We start from the raw sequence: 14,087 nt of genomic DNA, 5'->3' as shown, positions 1-14,087 counted from the left end.
GATGGTGCTCAATAATTTGCAGCAGCCTCACCGGGATGAAGTGGTCCATCCCCAGCAAAAAAGCTGTTCAGAAGGAGGATTAAAAAGCATTTTCTTGCACCAAAAGTACCACTGCAAATAGAGCAAGCTGAGGCAGAGTTTATTGTGTGGTGCTGACTGTATTTCAGACACCTCACGGCATTAACAAGGAAAGCACCATTTTATTGCAGTCGGGCGTAAGTGCCTCGGATCCTGCTGCTGCTGCTTGTTTGCATCCCCGAGATTTTGTTTGTTCAGAAAACATACGCTGAGGGGGGGGAATAACATGAAAAAAGACATTGCAATTCAGTTTCTAAAGAATCTCCCAGTGCCCCAGGGAGTTAAAACTCCTCATGGTATCATTCGCTTTATCTCCCTTGGGTGTTCCGCTTCCATTGCTAAACCGTGGCAGCAGTTGCTTTGGTTTTTCTTCTGCGCCAGTGGAAATGTATGAAATGTAGCGGTTTGGATGAGCAAGTGGCCTTGGAGGCTGGAGTTGAGTGTTTTCCTTTCTTCTCTTGCCACAGCTCCTGTGCTGGTGCTGTGCTGGATGTTGCTTTGCCTGGGACACCTGCACGCCTGTCCCTGCTCCCTTCTCTTGCCTCCCAGGACGCACTCCTTGCACACCTCCTCCTGGATTGCCCCAAGGTCACGCAGGAGCCGCCTTTGGCATTGAATTTCTTCACTGCTCCAGGCTCAAGTGAGCATTTCACAAGTCTCAGATACTGTGGGAAGAGACCATCAATAACAAAGCCTCCTCCTTTAGACCCAGACCTCCTCTGGGTTCGGGGCACAGGGACCAGGTACCAGCCACGTGGGTACCAGCCTTCAAAGGATGCTCCAGCCTGCGAAGCACTGTGTGATAAAAAAATTGTGTAAACAAATTAGAGCAGGAATGCACTTTATGGACGGGGTGGTGCCCAGCCTGCCAGGAAAAATGGTGTTGTCCCAGGGGAGCAGTGTCATTAGCTCATTTCCCATCAGCACGGGGAGCAGCCGGTTTCGATGCAAGGGAAGTGTTTGCAGCAGTGCCTGCCAAGCAGCTGGGGAAGGCAGCAAGATAGAGCGGTGTGGGGCACCCCGGGAGCATCCCATGCCCACCAGGATGGACCAGCATCCCTGGCCGGCAGCGCGGCATGGGCAGCAGGTGCAGCAATGGGGGCAGGAAACAGTTTATAGGGCTTAGGAAAAGCTGAGGTTTCTGGCAGGTTCTTGAGACATTCGGTTTGGCCCAGAGCTCTCTGCTGTATAAACTGTGGAATTAGAGTCAAACATAAAACTGGAGCAATAGGCCAAAGGCAGAGCTGGCAGCTGGCTGAAGGTCGGTTTTTCCTCGGTGCAAGCATGTCCAAGCCAGGCCTTTCAAAAAGAGAAAGATGAGGAAGGGGGGAACAAAAGAAAGGGGAGCGCAGCACCATGAGCATGGCAATAACCCCCAAAGGAAGAGGGATGGAGCAGCAAGGAAGTGGAGACCTCGATCTGCACAGTGGGAAGCATCTGCAGAGCGAGGCAGACCAGGGGATGGGGGGAGCCAACACCTCGTGGGGGACCATCTGCCCTGGGGGTGCCACCAGACCTGGCACCCATCCTTGGTGACACCAGGTGCTGTCCCACTCGCTCCCGGGGCCTCAGCTCTGCTGCCACGCGAGCAGGAGGGTGTTTCTCTCCCGATGTCTGATTATTATCGGTTTTGCTCGAGATGCAGTTTTGCTTTTCAAGATCGGGACCGTGCACTGGGTTGACCTCCAGCGTTTTACTGCCGTGTGGTTTGGATTAGCTGACTCATTGTTTATGGCGGCATTTCACGGCCGTTTGGTGGGGCTGAGACACACACAAAAAAAATCATCTGTGCTGGGCACAGAGGGAGATTTTGTCTGCAGAGCGTCGATGTGTTGTGAGATAGGCAGGAAAACAGGGAGTCTTGGAGAAACCTGTGATGTTTCATAGAGAATTTCTTATGTACTGCAGGTAACCCCCAGGACTGGGGGGATAAACAGATTTCCAGCGTCAGAAACCTTATCTCCATCCTCCCAACTTTCATTTTCTCTAACCAGTCATCCAGACGTGCTGGGGATAGAAGTCAGATGTGGTCTGAATAGACATGAGGAATTCAAGCGGGGAAAATCATCCCATGTGGATGGAGCAGGAATTTGAGAACAGAGCCGCTCGGTACCAACGTTGCCTCCTTCTTCTTGTGGTTATCTACTGAGGACCCCATCCTTTCATCAGATGACCCCTGAGCTCAGCAGTGGGGGATCTGGGAACCTCATCAACCTCAGCAGCTCAGGGCTTTCCTCTTTTGGAGGCCAAGCAAAGCATCAAGCTGTACTTCTTGGTGGTGCCATCATCCCCGCATGTGACTAGGTGCAATGGGACACGCCAGCTCCCCACAGCTGTGCCTGCAATGACAGATATTGTCCCGGTGCCATCATTCCCTGCAGCCAGGTCGAGTTTTGCTGAATGAGCCCACCCCTCATCTGCAAGAAGGATATTTGGTCAGGTCCACGTCCAGATGTCCGCAGAGTCTGTGGGCATTTAGATTGCAAATTCCTTCCAGCCCCAACCCCATGCCCATTAAAACTCGCAGGAGGTTTCCATTGACTTCCCCGTGCTGCTGGCTTGCAAAACGCTGAAAGATTCAACAAATGCAGCTGCTGTCACCGGTTACCACAAAACCTGCTGGCACGAGGTTCCCAAATAACTGGGGAGGCTGTCACCCCCACATACTGCTGTACCCTGGGCAAGGACCTTGCTCTCGCTCCTCTCCTTGTGTCTGCTCACATGCAAACATGCAACACCAAACCCCAGCATGGCTGGGGAATGAATGCTGACATTTAGCAAGTGATCTGGCAGAGCCCACCAGCCGCCGAAGCCCACGTTGGTGTTTCTGTGATCAAACCCCATCGGCAGAGATGGGGAGTAGCGCAGTCACATGCGGCTTCCCCAGGGCTGAGGTTTGGCTTTAGCGTGGGACTTCAGCAGTAATTTCTCCTGTTTGGCTGTAAAAAAGGGGCATCCCTCTGTACCCATCACCCCAGATGAAAACTTGCTGCATTTACTAGTGGAGAGTTTGGGTTTCAGCTCCCGAGCCTGCAAGCCTAGCCAGGAGCTGGTGGCAGCGTGGGACTCACTTTTGCTTTTTCATCACCAGCACTAACGATCCTGCAAGAGATTTTTAAGGCTGGGGTGTGAGCTGGAAATGGCAGATGTGAATGCAGCTCCAGGTTGCTAAGCTTGCTTCACTTTGGGCCGGTCTCCGTCCCAAATTTGCTCTCAGCTCATGACAGAAACAAGGGGAAAGTAGTAACATTTGGATCAGACTCATATTTGGGCTCTGAACAGCAGCGCAGAGTTGCTCCCAATAACGTGCCTTCCTGCAAACCATCTACAAGTCCTGGTCCGAGGCAAAGGGCTTGGCAGCACTCCCAGAGTCCTCGAGCACCACGCTGTTTGTTCCATCATGCTCGTCCCTCCCTGATGGAGCAGCAACACGAGCTCCGGCTGCCCAGCGCCTCCGCTGCCATTTGCCACCCCAGGGACCGATCCTGTGCTAGAGGACATCTGTATGCCAGGCTCCTTCACTAGGTCTTGCCAGGCTTTGCTAATGAGTATTGGTGCTTGGCAGCTCATAAATGCAAGGTATGATGGATGTGAAGCAAGATGCATAGCGTCAAGAGGCACACGTGAAAGGCTTTTGGGTCTTCTTTATGTTCTTGACCTCTCTGCCACCGCTCCCAGCTGCTATATGCCACCCAGCGCTCTTGGCAGACAATATCCCATTGATTGCCTGAGGAGCTCATGCCAACGGAGAGGGTCGCGCTGATGCTCTGCAGCGTCGCCGGGTCCTGATCCGCCCTTGGAAATGCCTCGCACAATGCACAGACTGTGTACGTCGGCACATCGTAGCACCGATACAATGTCGTTGGAGGCCTGATGATCAGCAGCACAAAAAGGGTCTTATGGTGGCAGGGCACAGGCATTCCTTTCTCAGGGTGATGAACGTCATTGATTTATTCCCTTTTCTCACTGGAAACAAAATGCCCTTTAAAAATAAAGCAAAAGAACTGAACTGGCTGTGCCTTCGGTCTGAATACGGCCGGGCCCCCTTGCGTGGCCTTTTCCATAGGATGCCCTGCCGGTGCCGATAACCCCGGCTCACGCTGGCCCAGGCCCCCGGGGAGAAGGAAATTAACACTTCATATTTCTAACGTGCCAGTCGGGAGCAAGAGCCCAGCTGGCCGGCATCCAGGCTGCTGGGGTCCTGTGCTGAATTCCTCCTGTTTTTCGCCAGCAGCCCAGTTGGGTTTCATCTGAACCCTTTTCCCTGGAGAGCTGCCGGTATCAGCATCCTCCTCCTGGGAACTGCTGTTAGCAGGCAGTAAAAAAAATGTGAAGGGTAGGGACCAGGCCTTGTAAAACTCCGGGCAGCACGCTAAGGACAGCTCAAATAACAACATAAACCCTCCTGGCCATGAAACATGGGCAAGGGCTCCAAAAAGCTGGCTCCTCGCGAGGTCTCCATCATCCAGCACCATCCTCAGGGTCCTGCAGAGACTTTGTTCTGCTCGGCGCTGTGCTGTTGTTTGGTTGCATTTTTTTGTTTGTCTTGTTTGGGTTTTGATCTGTAATACCATGTTATTTTTATATAAGCCTCTTTCCAAAACAAGGCCTATAAAATCTTCAGGCAACGTCCCCTCTCCCTGCCCCTTCTTCCCCAAGTATATATTTTTAGCTCTCATAAACACAAACCATTAGGCACTTGAGAGTGAAAACCAATGCTCTGGGGAGGCACCATTGTAGGGGCAACCCACGTGCCTCTCCATCCAGAGGTGCTTAAAGCACAGTCCAAAATTAAAGCCCTTATTTTAGCAACTCTGGCTGGACCTCATTGTGGGTTTGGGACCCATCAAATATTCAATCCAACCCCATCCTCCGTCCTTCATGGGGAGCTGCAAGCACACAAAGCAGGTGCTAAACTGGGATTTTTCAAAGGAAACCCAAAGGAAGGAGCTGGCCAGAGCTCGGTGGGTTTTGCGCCTTTCCCCAAAATGTCACAGAGCTTGGAAAACTCTCATCCCTGTTGTTAATCCCCCCAAGGCTTTGCCAGGTACTGTGCAGGAGATGCTGTATACAAGGATGCTTTGCTGCCTTGGACCTCGCAGCGCCTGGATTGTGGCGCTGATGAGGTGCTGCCTCTCAGTTTAGATAGCAGAGGGGGAAAAAAGAAAGATGTATAAATTCACCCCAGAGGAGATCTCCTTTGATCCAGCCTCCCCACTCTCTGTGAGCATTCCTGCTGTCGTTGCCTGAGCTATCACCGAAGTACATCTCTCCAGTACCCCATCCCAGCTTTGATCACAGAATCCCTGCAGTCTTCACCAAATTTTCCTAAAACTGATGGAATATTCACCCTTTTTATGTTTGGGGTTTTTGTTTTTTTTTTTGGTCCCCTTAGTCAAACTGTTGACATTTGGGGAAATCTGAGCAGCCACAGCATTTCTCTGTGTTTTGCTGGAGGCCAGCGCCCTAGTTTTACACAAATTGCACAAGGGACCGCAAAGGAGATAAATGAGTTGCCCACAGGGATTGTTTGGAGCAGTCCAGCGAGAAACACCCTCCAGTTCCCAGGTCTCGGGTTCGACCCAGGTTGCGCAATGAGCGGGAGGGCTGGGATCACACTGATGAGTGCAAGATGTCCCCAGGAAAGGGGACATCCAGAAAAGGCTGGAGGAAGCCAGCGGTGCCAGGAAAGGACACTGGGAAAGGCTTTGATGAAAGCAGATATGACGTTGGCTTGGATGCACGAGTCCTTTGAAGAACCAAGCGGCTGAGGACATGGCTTTGGGACAAAAAGTGGCTTTCTCTGTATGGTTGGGGCTGTTTCATCTGTCCAGCTGTGGCCTGTGGGACTCGGGGTGGCCTCGCAGAGCTGGGCTCAGCAGGGCAAGGTCTAGCGCCACAGGTTAGGGAAGGGGCTTAAATGGAGCGAGATGAGAGCTGGGCTCCGGTCCAAGGTTCAGGGCAAGGCATGAGGCTGCGTTTCCCAAGCTACCCAAGCCTCCTGCGTTGGCAGCCTCCCGAGATCAGATTCCCATGATGGATTCCCAGCAGCAGAAACAGGAAGCTTCCCAAAAGGGCCCAGATCCCATCTGCTGAGCAGCCTCCTTCTCAGGCTATTTGCGATATTTGGGTTTCTGAAGAAAGCAGCAAACAAGGAGGAATTTCTCCCTACTTTGAGGCTCCTGTTTCCCTCCTCCCTGGGGAACCTCGCTGTCCCCCGCAGCGATACAAGCCCGAGGCCAACCCATCTAACTGCCCATGGTGGTAGCACTTCTCACCATCCTTCTGCCCCCAAAAGCCTCCTGCTGGGAAACCATCCTGCTCCCATCAGGTGCCATCAGACCCCTGCTTTCTTCCTCCTCCACCAGGCATCTGTAGCATTCCTTGGGATGTGATCAGCGCAAATTAGGGTAAGGAGAGGTTTTTGAGCTCCTCTAATCTCTAATCAGTGGCTGACAGCTCAGGAGCATCCCAGTTTGTGGTCCCATGTCTGGAGGGTCTCAGTGAATATTTCTTTCCCTCTGGCTTCTTTCCCACACCCTCGCTTTCACCTTTATAGGGGAATTATGCCATCTGTGCGAATTTGTGGGCTTTGCTTTCCAAAGGCAAAGGGATGCTGAACACTTTTTCTAACCAGCCCCAACAGCTGAGCCCTCGAGCATCGTTTCCTCTCTCACCACCTTCCCAACCCTGAGACGGAGAGGTCTCATTGCCAGCGGGTGTAAATAGGGTTGACATCAATTGCGAACGACGTGGCTCTCCCTCCTTTGCAATAAAATACATATATCATCCCCCTGGGCCATTCATTTTCCTTTCAGCACTCCCCGTTTTATTCACACACACCCCTCCGACTCAAGTGCCGCCGAAAGCCCTCCTTGCACGGCAGCGGGCTGCGGGTTGGGTTTGCTGTCCCTGCAACGAAGCAATGGCGGGCTCAGGAGGAGATGTCAGATTGCCCCGAGTCATAACAAAACCGCACACATTCATTTTCCTGTCAAATGGGCTTTAAACAAGCCCAATGTGAGTAAACATGGAAGCGCAGACTGCAAAGCCTGTACAAACACTCCCGGCTAACTGGGTTATGCTCAGCAGATGTTAATGTTTAGCAAGATGGGATGTGCCAAGAGGGTAAAGGAAAAGGTTTCCTTCCACGGTGGGTGAGGAGGGAAAGGTGATGTGGCTGCTGGAGCCGGACCTTTTCAGTGGGTGAGACCCACGCGGTAGCGGGCAGTGGGATGCAGGAGGCAGCGGTGCAGCCCGGAGCATCCCCAAAACCCCTCACATCTGCTGGTGCCTCTTGTTTGGCCCTGCTTCAGCCCAGCATGCAACTCAAATCATCTATGGGATGTGCTCAGATGGCTATCACCTTCGCAGGGCATGCTCTGGGGGTTTGGGAGGGTTTGTCGGTCGGGACCATTTCATATCCGGAGGAGCCAAGCTGCAGCACGTGTAGGAAAGCAGCCGCAATCCTGAAATAATGTTATCTTAGCAAATGGTTTTGTTATGGTTTTCGGCTTCCTTGAGGAGCATTGCTTAATCTGGAAAAGCAGTGGTCCCAACGTGGTGGGAAGTTTTTCATTATCGGCTCGGAGGAGTTCGGAGATGAGAGATTAGGGGGAAAGGCACGCAAATCCACCACTCCGGGAAAGAAAAATATAGGATTCCTCTTTGGTATGATGTGAAAATGCCTTGGAAATACTGGCTGCTTCCAGACATGAACTCAGGTAGCCCAAACCTGTGACAGGGGTGACCAGATGTGGGCTACGAGCAGCTGTAGAAAATAAAATCTAATAGAAAGTTGGAGAAAGGAGAAGCCCAGCACCTGTGACAACACCACTCATCCCGTTTCCCCATTTTGCTGCATTCTTCATGTTGTTTTTCACAACATTTTGGGCAAACCCCAAATATTTCTACTCGGAGAAGCACAATATTTGCTCTTTGCTACAAAACTTAGGGCAATAGTGTTTCCAGTGTGCCCATCGCAGGCACGGCCAGGACCTGCAGCCCTGACGGGGAGGTACAGTGTATTACGACTGCGGGAACATCTTGGGGTGCAGCCACCATCCTGATATTATTTTCCATGTGGGAAGAAGGAAGTGTTATTTTTTTGCTACAGCAGGATCTAGTTTTTTTAGGAGGCACCCACAGAAATTGAGGTTGATCCCGGGAAAAGAGGCAAAGCAGCAAACTAGAAGATTGAATGGGTCGAGAGAGGAGTTTTCTGTAGCCCCTGCAGGCAGCTGGACTCCGATCCGGCACAGCCATGTGATTTCTTGCACATACCCATTTTTCTAGTGCAAAACACCGTACGTCCCTCTTCCTCGCCCTTGGGTCCGAACCCAAGCCCTGCCACAGCTCTGATGGGTTTGGAGTCCGTCCCGCGGCAGCAGCCACGGCTTGAGCTTCTGCAGCTGGGTTTGAGCCAGAGCTCAAGCTCACCGCTAGCCTCAGAGGTCGTTTGGCCCAACACCCTACAGCCATATTGATATAGATATGTATATAGGCTACATATAGGCAAAGCAATCTGAGAACTGAAAAAGCCATCGGGAGAAGACTAGGAGGTGCGTGAAGGCTCGGGGGGATGGAAATAGCAGCATGTGGGAAGCAGAGCCAGAAAGCTCCATCCCGAGGGAGTTTCACCTTAATACAAGCCAACGTAGGCACTGAAATACCTCGCTGCTGCTCCGTAAAGGATTTATCCCCGTAGATTTGGACTCGCTAGCCAGAATAAGGAGGATTTAGAACCTTTTCCAAGATGTCTGGGCTTGCATCTCTCCCACCCAGCAGCACCCTGCTGGCATCCCTCAGCGGAGCCCCCCAGCCCCTGTCTGTGTCCCACCGTGTTGTTTGCTTTATCGACACCGTCAGCCCTTAACGCTCCACGCCACGAGGGGAATGTTGTCAGTTGTTGGGTTTGGGGCTTTTTTTTATCTCCTTCCCACTCCAGTTTTATCAGTTATTTATTTATTTGGGTTTATTGCTTTCCTTGTTCGCTTTGTCATTTCATTTACTCGATCCCCGATCGAGGCTGCTGAAATGAGACACTGAAAAAGAAAATATAGGACAAATAATTATTATTTGCGTGTTCTCTGGTACAAGCCAAGAAAGAGTCTCCCGGGAGAGGGTGGGATTCGCCTCTGTTTGTTTCTTCAGAGGCAATGTTAGAAAGGAAAAATGTGAAAAGGCGGCTGGAAGAGTTAACCCTTGCCGGAGCCGCATCTCCACACCACGGAGGGGGCTGAAAGCTCCCAGCAGCGGGGAGGAGAACGACAATAAATCACAAACAGGTTCCCTGGTGCTTTTAGCTTCCCACCAGCAGAAACAATGCAAAAATAAAATGCAGGAGGAATCCCTGACAGCGAGGAGAGGAAAGCTGCCCACTCTGGTACCCAGGGCAAAGCGAAGGGCAGGGTGGTATTTTTCCCACATAAACTCACCTCTCGAAACCAAAAAAAATATACACCCCCTGATGGCAGTTTTAGGAGTGAATCCCAGCTGAGTTTGGTGAATAATTTCCAGGCCTGGGCACGGAGATGAGGGGGTCTCACGTGGCATGTGCCAGGGCTGAGCACCCGGCTGCGTGGGATGCTCAGCATCGCTCCAGGGCCAAGGAGCCCCTGCGCCTTCCCCTGGGGAGGCTCAGAAGGAAACATTCGGATGCCCACCACTTTGTACCAACTCATTGGTTATGCAATGGTGCTAAATTTGTGGCTTTTATTATTTTATTGTTTAATAGAAGGAAAAAAAACCACTGACTCCCACACACACTCACGTGCCACGCCGATTTCGGCAGAATTCTCTTTTTTGGGTCCAAATAGGAAATGTCACCGCGACCAGAAAACCACCTCAGCGAGCACTTCCAGCAACCCTTCAGCCTCATTAGAAGAAAAAATCCCTAAAGCCTTTCTAATTGCATCTGCACTGGGGATGGGAGGAAGGAAGGAAGGAAGGAAGGATGGAGGCAAGGAATTATGCAGAATCGCTTACAGAGGAGATGGACTCATTTTTTTTTTAAATAAAGAGCAGCTTAAATGCTTTAAAATTATGTGCTTCACATTTTCTTCAAGAGGTCAGAGACTTGCCCATGAGGAGGTGGCCCTAAGGACTGGAAGGAGGATACATGTTGTCTCTTACGCTTCCCTTTCTCTTCCTTAAAAGCAGAAAAAAAGAAGTTTAAAAGGGATTGAGCCAAAGATTTCCTTTTCAAAAAGACACACGTTTCAAAGAGTTTTATGCAACTAAAGCAAGCACACTGTGAACAGCATAAAAGTGCTTTTCCTTTCCTACCCCCCCGGCCCCCCTTTTGGCAGCCGTGGTTCACCTGTCCCTCTGGGGACAGTGTAGCACACAGGCACAGGCTTACGGAGGGTCTCCAGCTGCTCTGCGATGCTCCGGGGATGTGGAGAGGCCAAAAAAACCCGAGGATTCAGGTGGGATAACAGCTGCTTTGCATTAGCATCTGCCTCTTGAGGCTCCCCTTGTTTTTCTTCTTTCTCCTTGTTTCCTTTGCTCTCCACTCACTCCTTTTTCTCCTGCCTTTGGGAGAAAAAAAGCACAGCCCAGGTTCTCCCTGTCTTTCAGTGTCCGTTTTCCTGCCTGTTTGTTTTTCTGCCTAATATATCCTCACCTCGCGAGTAAGTGCTGAAGCCAGGGGGTTAATGGGCAACTTGGGAAACCGATGATCAAGGCCATACCTTGCAGCTGTGATCCTGCACAACCCCAGGCATGACCCCTAAACCCCAGACCTCACCTCCCCCTAAATCCTGGAGGTATCTAAAGATGGATGAAGACGTGGCCTTTAGTCTCCCTAATTTCACTTAACATCTAGCGTGGGGGTATTGAGTTTTTTCCCAGATTCCCTGATTATTATTTTTTTAAGATGCCCAGATGGACCTGGCTTAAGTAGACTCAGTCTACTCTTAACTCATCATCTCGCTGCACCTTCCTCTCCATCCCTTGTCCAGATGTCCTTCCCCTACCTCTCACGCCTGTGTTTCTATAGCATATGGGGCTGCTTCTGGACAACATATGTCATCGAGAACACAGAGAGCCTTAATTATCTCTGTCATGATGATGTGGTCCCTGTAGTGACCATAATTTCGGGAACATGTGTTTCTGCTATCCGGAGCCTGGCGCTGCACTTTGAAAGTATTCCGAACGATATAGAGTTGCAGAAAAAGGCCGAAACAGTGTATAAGCAAAAAAAAAAAAAAAAAAAAAGCCTGTTCTGTGATGTGGGGAGGGTTATATTTAGGATATTTTCTCAGCTCTGTACACCCCACAGGCTTTGATTCAGCCTCGGTGTAAACTTCCAGCATGTGTGTGAAGTTGCTTTGCTTACAGGCTGTACCGAGCCGGGAGGTGCTGAACTGCCTGCTCAAAATTAAGAATATGCTTAAGGGCTGAGAAAAATGTGTGGTATTTTAAGCATGAAGAGCAGCAGTTAAGCACTGAAATGTGGACCTGAGTGTCCCAGTGGCTCAGGGACAGAGTGTATTGCTTAGCCAGCTCCAACCGTGCCCAATGCTTCGGCCATCTGAAAGCATCTCCAATGCTCTGCTGAAGCCCTGTGGTCTCTATTTTTTTCAATTTAGAGCAAAGAGCAGCTGTTACTGCAAATAATTACCCTTACGCCTGGTTTACGTTCAGTGTTGTTCCTTTCACAACTCCAAAACATTTTTCCTTGAGGGCTTGTATTTCCAGAGCTGTCAATCCAACGCCTCTCTCCAGCACTAAATTCATTTACAAGGGGGGAAAACAACAGCAACAACAACAACAACAAAACCCAGCGAGAACCAACTTTGAAAGTAAATAATCAAGCCACATTAAATAACCATTTGGGAGACCATCCGCCTCCCAGGCTTGCTTGGCTGAACTTGATATTAATTAGGCTAAATCCAAATGCAGCACCTTCCCCGGGAGTCGGCTGGAAAGCTCTCACCACTCACCCCATGGCTGCAATTTCCAAGGGCTTTACCTAGTTAGGGATTATAATCTTTAACAGCTGCCTGATTTACTCAGCTCATTCCCTCGGAGATGCTGATGCAGTCCTCGGCCGACAAACGCCGCCTCTCTCCTCCTGCCATCGCTTCTTCAAGGATGATGCATTCATAGGAGTGAAAGTATGTGATAGAGACCTCCAAAAAGATAAAATCCTGCTCCTGCCTCTGGTCAATAAGGAAAAGGGAGTTTGCGTGCCATAAATCCATGAGTTCTGCTTGCGAGGTTAGAGTTGGCCAGACAAATTTGGCACAGGCCGTGTTGTGCAATTAGAAAAAAAAAATATATATTTAAAAAAAAAAAAATCGGCAGAAATGCTTGTGGGAACGTGTCAGTTTTCTGGCTGGGGAGGACGACGGGGGGAAGTTTAGTCTGCTGCAAGTAGCCAGCAAGGGTCGGCATCACCAAGGGGTTGGCATCCCTCCCCAGCTGGTCCTGCCATGGTGCCGGAGCTCGTCTCCATCACCCGGTTGTGGAAAAGCTGCCCGGGGTTTCTGTGAGCACCTGACCCGGGGTTAGGATCACTGACACATCCTCAGAGCCGCCCAAGTGGGAAAAGGGCCTTTTCTGCTTGGAGAGCAGGTTTTTCCCTGCCAGATTCGAGGAGGACCGGCCATAGCCAGCACAGCCTGTCCTCTCAGCTTGGCTCCACGGCACTTAGCGCAGCCGCCGGCGCCGGAGAGGTGATGGAGGAAAGCGGGGAGAGGGGCCGGGGTCTCATTCCTGCTCCACACCAGCATTTCATTTTACATGCCCAGCCTCAGGTGACCATCCCAGTTTTCCCTGTGGCCCTTCCCGGTTTATTCCACTCCTCAGGAGAGTTTTTCTGCAGGACATGTGTTATCAATTAAGTCCATTTGTTGAACTCTACGTCTGGTTTTGCTTTTGTCTCCTGGCAAAACCCAATCAGAAGAAGAAGAATAAAAATAAGAAGAATAAAAATAATAATAGAAATAATAATAATAGAAATAGCAATAATAATAGCAAGCATCCCAGCCCAGGGAGCGGATCCACAGCCATGTCGAAGCTCTGGACCAGGAAGACGAAAGGAGGCAGGAGCGCTGCCCTCTCCCAGCTTTCTCTCCCTGACATTACACTTCAGGTAACCTTTTTTTTAATTTTTTTTTTTTTTTTTTTAAGTTTCGGCTTAGGACAAATGAAAACAAGCAGATTTGCCAGCAGTCCTGGGCGGAGTTTTGGTCTCGTGAAAGGCGTTGGGTACGCACTGCCCAAGCCATCTTCCGTCCTTGGGCTCAGCAGGGATGGGTTCGGAGCCAAGCGGTGGGTGGTTTGGCTGGAGCCCCACAGGACTTTCGTTCTCAGCAAATCCCCTCACGTGTGAAATCATTTAGAGAGTTTAGCACTTGCTATGAGTGCTGCTGCAAGAGCTTGAGGCTGGAGATCTCCGCGTCCCACCACGAGCACCAGCTGTGCCTCGGGCTACTATGCCACAGGGGCAGATGCAGCTTTTAAGCCATTTTTACTGCTTAAGATGTAAGAAAAGGTGCATTGGGTCGAGCAGAGGTTTGTCTAATCCAGCACCTTTCTCCAAAGGCAGCTAAAAACAGATGCCCAGTGAAGAGCACAAGAAAAGGGCAAAGAAAATAACCAGGGGAACTAAATGCACTTGTTCTAGCAGAGGTCTTGGGCAGGTCTTTTCTTATGTGGCAGGGTGGTGGTTTTTTTGATAGGGTTTTGGGGTTTTTATATAGTTTTCTTTTTCTTTTACACAAAATCCCACAGCGCTCTCAGTGTGCCAAAGGTGGGGAACAGGGAAATAAAATGCTACCAGAGGGGCATTTCAGAAATGCTCCTGTGCCTCTCCCAGGATGTAACTCGCTCCTGGGATCCAGCAGCTTTTCTCCGGTTGAGAGGCTTGATGGGGACACCTGGGCATGATGCCTTGGCCCAAGGGGATGAGCCATGTCCCTCTGCCACCTTCAGTTCCCTGGCTGGTTTTAACCCCGTTTTAACCACAGCAAGGCTGAGGTTTCAAAGCTGCAGGTTTC

The 14,087-nt window shown here is 50.6% G+C and overlaps 1 protein-coding gene across 3 annotated transcripts in view; it reads left to right on the top strand.

Annotated features, from left to right (window-relative positions):
- SNX19 (sorting nexin 19) overlaps positions 1–4,087 on the top strand; it is a 139,624-nt gene extending 135,537 nt beyond the window's left edge. For all 3 annotated transcript variants that reach the window (XR_008819109.1, XR_008819105.1, XR_008819106.1), the window contains one exon: positions 546–4,087. The gene's annotated coding sequence lies outside the window, so the exon portion shown is untranslated. The remainder of the gene's footprint in view (positions 1–545) is intronic.
- Positions 4,088–14,087: the final 10,000 nt, after the last annotated feature.

Source organism: Falco biarmicus, chromosome 20 (assembly GCF_023638135.1).
Source record: "Falco biarmicus isolate bFalBia1 chromosome 20, bFalBia1.pri, whole genome shotgun sequence".
In the NCBI taxonomy this organism is placed as follows: domain Eukaryota; kingdom Metazoa; phylum Chordata; class Aves; order Falconiformes; family Falconidae; genus Falco; species Falco biarmicus.
Note: the sequence above shows the minus strand (reverse complement) of the source record. Positions and strands in the feature narration are given on the sequence as shown.